Source organism: Oncorhynchus kisutch, linkage group LG7, assembly GCF_002021735.2.
Source record: "Oncorhynchus kisutch isolate 150728-3 linkage group LG7, Okis_V2, whole genome shotgun sequence".
Taxonomy (NCBI): Eukaryota; Metazoa; Chordata; class Actinopteri; order Salmoniformes; family Salmonidae; genus Oncorhynchus; species Oncorhynchus kisutch.
This window is the reverse complement of record NC_034180.2, coordinates 56,142,551-56,150,121: the sequence shown is the minus strand read 5'-3', so window position 1 is coordinate 56,150,121 and position 7,571 is coordinate 56,142,551. Positions and strand designations below refer to the sequence as shown.

General features: G+C 43.0%; 1 protein-coding gene across 5 annotated transcripts in view; it reads left to right on the top strand.

Moving 5' to 3' along the window:
- Window positions 1–7,571, top strand: part of LOC109882006 (attractin) — a 715,620-nt gene that overhangs the window by 428,658 nt on the left and 279,391 nt on the right. The window lies entirely within an intron of this gene.

The window sequence follows — 7,571 nt, the reverse complement described above, 5'->3', positions numbered from 1 at the left end:
ACAGACAGACAGACAGACAGACAGACAGACAGACAGACAGGCAGACAGGCAGAGAGACAGACAGGCAGACAGACAGACAGACAGACAGACAGGCAGACAGACAGACAGAGAGACAGACAGGCAGGCAGACAGGCAGGCAGAGAGACAGACAGGCAGACAGACAGACAGACAGACAGACAGACAGACAGAGAGGCAGACAGGCAGGCAGACAGACAGACAGGCAGAGAGACAGACAGGCAGACAGACAGACAGACAGACAGACAGACAGACAGACAGACAGACAGACAGACAGGCAGGCAGGCAGACAGACAGACAGACAGACAGACAGACAGGCAGACAGGCAGACAGACAGACAGACAGGCAGACAGACAGACAGACAGGCAGACAGACAGACAGACAGACAGACAGACAGACAGACAGACAGACAGACAGACAGACAGTGTTGATACCATTAAGATAAGTACTGAAGGTCTCAATGTTAGGCCTATTACCCGGCTAGATACTGTACTGTTTCAGATGATACTACCAGGCTAAGAAATTGAGTGCTGTGTAGTGCAGATAGACGTGCACAGAATGTATTGATACGATCAGGTTAAGTATTGTACCTTTTCAGATAGTGTGGCAAAAATTCTGATCGGGTTTTCCAGAAATCCAGGTTGGATAATTCCGGGATTCGGAAGGAATAAGTAGGAAATCTGGAATCCTCCAACAAGGACTTCTGGAAAATAAAAAACATGTTGGGAAACCCTAGTTTCAGATGTTACGATCAGGAAAAGTATTGTACTGTTTCAGATGTATTGTTAATACCAGGCTATGTTCTGTACTGTTTCAGATGTATTGTTAATACCAGGCTATGTTCTGTACTGTTTCAGATGTATTGTTAATACCAGGCTATGTTCTGTACTGTTTCAGATGTATTGTTAATACCAGGCTAAGAACTGTCTGGGTGACACTGCTTCTCCAACACGCTTTGCCTTCCTTCCACTGTGCATTATTAAATCAACACAATTTATTATAGAGACAGAATAATGCATAGAAACATGATTTCTTAGAGCAACAAAACACTGCTTAGAAACATACTGGTACTTGACTCCCCTCTGCCTGTCTCTCTGCCCCTGTATGACCCCCCCCCCATTCCCTGTGCTTGAGCTAAAGCATGCGTACTACTACTAATAATGCTGTCAGGTGTGTTACTAAAGGGATCTATAACATATCTACAGCTGTATATGCCATATTGAAATGCCAAATGCTGCCTTATTGTTTTTCCTTAATGCTCCAGTTCACAGTTTGGTTCCAGAATAGCACTTCATTTCACCTAAAGGAGATTGGGACACATGAAGAAAAAGTCAAGCCATTGTCCCGTGACTGTTATTCTGTCACAGGACACAACGCTTTGCTTTGTTGCAATGTTATTTAGTTGTTGTTGAGTTCATCACACAAGAAGAAACCCCATTGTGTTCGTACTAACAGGTTATGGGCAGAAACCCCATTGTGTTCGTACTAACAGGTTATGGCAGAAACCCCATTGTGTTCATACTAACAGGTTATGAGCAGAAACGCCATTGTGTGCATACTAACAGGTTATGAGCAGAAACCCCATTGTGTGCATACTAATAGGTTATGAGCAGAAACCCCATTGTGTGCATACTAACAGGTTATGAGCAGATGATGATTACCTGTGGAATGCCAAAAAGCCAAACCTTCAACCCTAATGAACATATGGAGGTTTGATTCACTGTAGTTATTGAATTATGAAGCCACTGTTGCTAAATGGGTTCCAGTCTGTTGAGCTGTCATTCCCTTTCCTTGTCATAGTGGAATGTCAGCACAAACGGACTGAATTTCTCCAGGCTAAACTGTTACAGCATTTCTAGATGTTCTTGCACTACCCTCCTCTTCAGAAGCGTAGAAATAGAATGGTCAGAACATACAGAGCCTTAAGAAGGTATTCAACCTTCGATCTTGATTTGGTAAGTGTTGAACCCGATTACAGCTGGGAGTCTTTGAGTCTCTAAAAGCTTTTCACACCTGGATTGTTCAGCATTTTGCTCATTATCCTTTTAAAAACTCTTCAAGCTCTGTCAAGTTGGTTGTCAAGTTGGTTGTTGATCATTGATAGACAACCATTTAAGTCTTGCCATAGATTTCCAAGCTGATTTAAGTAAAATGTTTAACTAGGCCACTCAAGTACCTTCAATGTCGTCTTGGTAAGCAACTCTTGTAGATTTGGCCTTGTGTTTTAGGTTATTGTCCTGTTGAAAGGTGAATGAATCCCCCAGTGTCTGTTGGAAAGCAGACTGAACCAGGTTTTCCTCTAAGATTTTGCCTGTTTTAGCTCTATTCTGTACATTTTTATCCTGAAAAACTCCCCAGTCCTTATCGATGACAAGCATACCCATAACATGATGCAGACACCACTTTGCTTGAAAATATAAAGAGTGGTACTCAGTGATGTGTTGGATTTTCCCCAAACGCTTTTTATTCAGAACAAAAGGTTTGTTTCTTTACCAATTTGTTTGCAGTATTACTTTAGTGCCTCATTGCAAACAGGATGCATGTTTGGAAATATGTTCTATTCTCTAGAGGCTTCCTTCTTTTCACTCTGTCAGTTAGGTTAGTATTGTGGAGTTACTACAATTGTTGTTGATCCATCCTCAGTTCTCCTATCACAGCCATTAAACTCTTTTAAAATCACATTGGCCACATGGTGAAATCACTGAGCGGTTTCCTGAATAGGAAAACCTCCCTGGTCTTTGTGGTTGTATCTGTGTTTGAAATTCACTTCTCAAATTTATTTTTAAATTTGTTCTTTATTTAACTAGGCAAGTCAGTTAAGAACAAATTCTTATTTACAATGATGGCCTAGGAACAGTGGGTTAACTGCCTTGTTCAGGGGCAGAACAACAGATTTTTACCTTGTCAGCTCTGGGATTTGATCTAGCAACCTTTCGGGTTACCAGTTCGGTTACCAGTAGGGGCGGCCTCCTGCCGCCCCTACCTTACAGGTAATTGTATGTGTGGAGTACAGAGATGAGGTAGTCATTCAACCATCATGTTAAAAACTTACTGCACACGGAGTCCATGCAACTTATTATGTGACTTGTTAAGCACATTTTTACTTCTGAGCTTATTTAGGCTTGCCTTAACAAAGGGGTTGAATACTTATTGTCTCAAGACATTTCAGCTTTAAATGTGATATTAAATTGTTTAACAAAAATCTACAAACAAAATTCCACTTGGACGTAATTGTATTGTGTGTGTAGATCAGTGACACAAACATCTCAATTAATACATTTTAAATTCAGACTGTAACAACGAAATGTGAAAAATGTCAAGGGGGTTGAATAGTTTCTGAAGGCCCTGTATTAATGGTTCGACTTCCTACCGATCCCTCTGCCTCACTGGGCTTCTTCTTCTTGACATGACACCTCAAGAAGTTGTTTAGACCAAAAAAAGGTTTCTATCCAGTTTAAAGCACATTGATTCTGAACTAGTATAATAATGCCTCATCTCAAGTTCTGCTTTAGGAATGCAGGGTCTACACTATTCCCTAGTGCACTACTTTTGGCCTGAGCCCTGTAGGCCCTGGCCAAAAGTAGTGCACTATATTTTAGGGTGCCATTTTAGCTGCAGACATTAAATGTGACTGCATTTTTCTAAACTGCTAATGTTTCGTCTTCCTCCTTGTCTTCCGTTTTAAAGTTCATTTCAGTTCAACTGATTGTCTCTGTTTTAGCTGGTGGAATGTGCATAAGTTAGTCAAAGATTGGAAAGTTTACAATTCGTGATACAGTTGTTTCACAAATTTTATATATTTAATAAAATGATTTTGTGTTTCTTCCTCACTATATGTTTGGCTGTTCAACTTTATTTTAACACAGACACACACACACACACACACACACACACACACACACACACACACACCACACACCACACACCACACACAGACAGACAGACAGACAGACAGACAGACAGACAGACAGACAGACAGACAGACAGACAGACAGACAGACAGACAGACAGACAGACAAAGAAAAAAAAAATATGGATAGGCTTGGACAATTAAAAATAGTGGAAAACTTAAGAGCTGGTTTTGCTCCGTAGTAGTAACCACTACAGTGTCAGGTTAGACAGGTACTAACCACTACAGTGTCAGGTTAGACTAGTAGTAACCACTACAGTGTCAGGTTAGACTGGTAGTAACCACTACAGTGTCAGGTTAGACTGGTAGTAACCACTACAGTGTCAGGTTAGACTGGTAGTAACCACTACAGTGTCAGGTTAGACTGGTAGTAACCACTACAGTGTCAGGTTAGACTGGTAGTAACCACTACAGTGTCAGGTTAGGAGGTTTAGACTGGTGGTAACCACTACAGTGTCAGGTTAGACTGGTAGTAACCACTACAGTGTCAGGTTAGACTGGTAGTAACCACTACAGTGTCAGGTTAGACTGGTAGTAACCACTACAGTGTCAGGTTAGACTGGTAGTAACCACTACAGTGTCAGGTTAGGAGGTTTAGACTGGTGGTAACCACTACAGTGTCAGGTTAGACTGGTAGTAACCACTACAGTGTCAGGTTAGACTGGTAGTAACCACTACAGTGTCAGGTTAGACTGGTAGTAACCACTACAGTGTCAGGTTAGACTGGTAGTAACCACTACAGTGTCACGTTAGACTGGTAGTAACCACTACAGTGTCAGGTTAGACTAGTAGTAACCACTACAGTGTCAGGTTAGACTAGTAGTAACCACTACAGTGTCAGGTTAGACTGGTAGTAACCACTACAGTGTCAGGTTAGACTGGTAGTAACCACTACAGTGTCAGGTCAGACTGGTAGTAACCACTACAGTGTCAGGTTAGGGGGTTTAGACTGGTAGTAACCACTACAGTGTCAGGTTAGACTGGTAGTAACCACTACAGTGTCAGGTTAGGGGGTTTAGACTGGTAGTAACCACTACAGTGTCAGGTTAGACTGGTGGTAACCACTACAGTGTCAGGGTTAGACTGGTAGTAACCACTACAGTGTCAGGTTAGGAGGTTTAGACTGGTAGTAACCACTACAGTGTCAAGTTAGGAGGATTAGACAGGTAGTAACCACTACAGTGTCAGGTTAGACTGGTAGTAACCACTACAGTGTCAGGTTAGACTGGTAGTAACCACTACAGTGTCAGGTTAGACTGGTAGTAAACCACTACAGTGTCAGGTTAGACTGGTAGTAACCACTACAGTGTCAGGTTAGACTGGTAGTGACCACTACAGTGTCAGGTTAGACTGGTAGTAACCACTACAGTGTCAGGTTAGACTGGTAGTAACCACTACAGTGTCAGGTTAGACTGGTAGTAACCACTACAGTGTCGGTTATACTGGTAGTAACCACTACAGTGTCAGGTTAGGAGGTTTAGACTGGTAGTAACCACTACAGTGTCAGGTTAGACTGGTAGTAACCACTACAGTGTCAGGTTAGACTGGTAGTAACCACTACAGTGTCAGGTTTAGACTGGTAGTAGCCACTACAGTGTCAGGTTAGACTGGTAGTAACCACTACAGTGTCAGGTTAGACTGTAGTAACCACTACAGTGTCAGGTTTAGACTGGTAGTAACCACTACAGTGTCAGGTTAGGGGGTTTAGACTGGTAGTAACCACTACAGTGTCAGGTTAGACTGGTGGTAACCACTACAGTGTCAGGTTAGACTGGTAGTAACCACTACAGTGTCAGGTCCAGACTGGTAGTAACCACTACAGTGTCAGGTTAGACTGGTAGTAACCACTACAGTGTCAGGTTTAGACTGGTAGTAGCCACTACAGTGTCAGGTTAGACTGGTGGTAACCACTACAGTGTCAGGTTAGACTGGTAGTAACCACTACAGTGTCAGGTTAGACTGGTAGTAACCACTACAGTGTCAGGTTAGACTGGTAGTAACCACTACAGTGTCACGTTAGACTGGTAGTAACCACTACAGTGTCAGGTTAGACTAGTAGTAACCACTACAGTGTCAGGTTAGACTAGTAGTAACCACTACAGTGTCAGGTTAGACTAGTAGTAACCACTACAGTGTCAGGTTAGACTGGTAGTAACCACTACAGTGTCAGGTTAGACTGGTAGTAACCACTACAGTGTCAGGTCAGACTGGTAGTAACCACTACAGTGTCAGGTTAGGGGGTTTAGACTGGTAGTAACCACTACAGTGTCAGGTTAGACTGGTAGTAACCACTACAGTGTCAGGTTAGGGGGTTTAGACTGGTAGTAACCACTACAGTGTCAGGTTAGACTGGTGGTAACCACTACAGTGTCAGGGTTAGACTGGTAGTAACCACTACAGTGTCAGGTTAGGAGGTTTAGACTGGTAGTAACCACTACAGTGTCAAGTTAGGAGGATTAGACAGGTAGTAACCACTACAGTGTCAGGTTAGGGGGTTTAGACTGGTAGTAACCACTACAGTGTCAGGTTAGACTGGTGGTAACCACTACAGTGTCAGGGTTAGACTGGTAGTAACCACTACAGTGTCAGGTTAGGAGGTTTAGACTGGTAGTAACCACTACAGTGTCAGGTTTAGACTGGTAGTAACCACTACAGTGTCAGGTTTAGACTGGTAGGAACCACTACAGTGTCAGGTTAGACTGGTAGTAACCACTACAGTGTCAGGTTAGACTGGTAGTAACCACTACAGTGTCAGGTTAGGAGGTTTAGACTGGTAGTAACCACTACAGTGTCAAGTTAGGAGGATTAGACAGGTAGTAACCACTACAGTGTCAGGTTAGACTGGTAGTAACCACTACAGTGTCAGGTTAGACCTGGTAGTAACCACTACAGTGTCAGGTTAGACTGGTAGTAACCACTACAGTGTCAGGTTAGACTGGTAGTAACCACTACAGTGTCAGGTTAGACTGGTAGTAACCACTACAGTGTCACGTTAGACTGGTAGTAACCACTACAGTGTCAGGTTAGACTAGTAGTAACCACTACAGTGTCAGGTTAGACTAGTAGTAACCACTACAGTGTCAGGTTAGACTGGTAGTAACCACTACAGTGTCAGGTTAGACTGGTAGTAACCACTACAGTGTCAGGTCAGACTGGTAGTAACCACTACAGTGTCAGGTTAGGGGGTTTAGACTGGTAGTAACCACTACAGTGTCAGGTTAGACTGGTAGTAACCACTACAGTGTCAGGTTAGGGGGTTTAGACTGGTAGTAACCACTACAGTGTCAGGTTAGACTGGTGGTAACCACTACAGTGTCAGGGTTAGACTGGTAGTAACCACTACAGTGTCAGGTTAGGAGGTTTAGACTGGTAGTAACCACTACAGTGTCAAGTTAGGAGGATTAGACAGGTAGTAACCACTACAGTGTCAGGTTAGACTGGTAGTAACCACTACAGTGTCAGGTTAGACTGGTAGTAACCACTACAGTGTCAGGTTAGACTGGTACTAACCACTACAGTGTCAGGTTAGACTGGTAGTAACCACTACAGTGTCAGGTTAGACTGGTAGTGACCACTACAGTGTCAGGTTAGACTGGTAGTAACCACTACAGTGTCAGGTTAGACTGGTAGTAACCACTACAGTGTC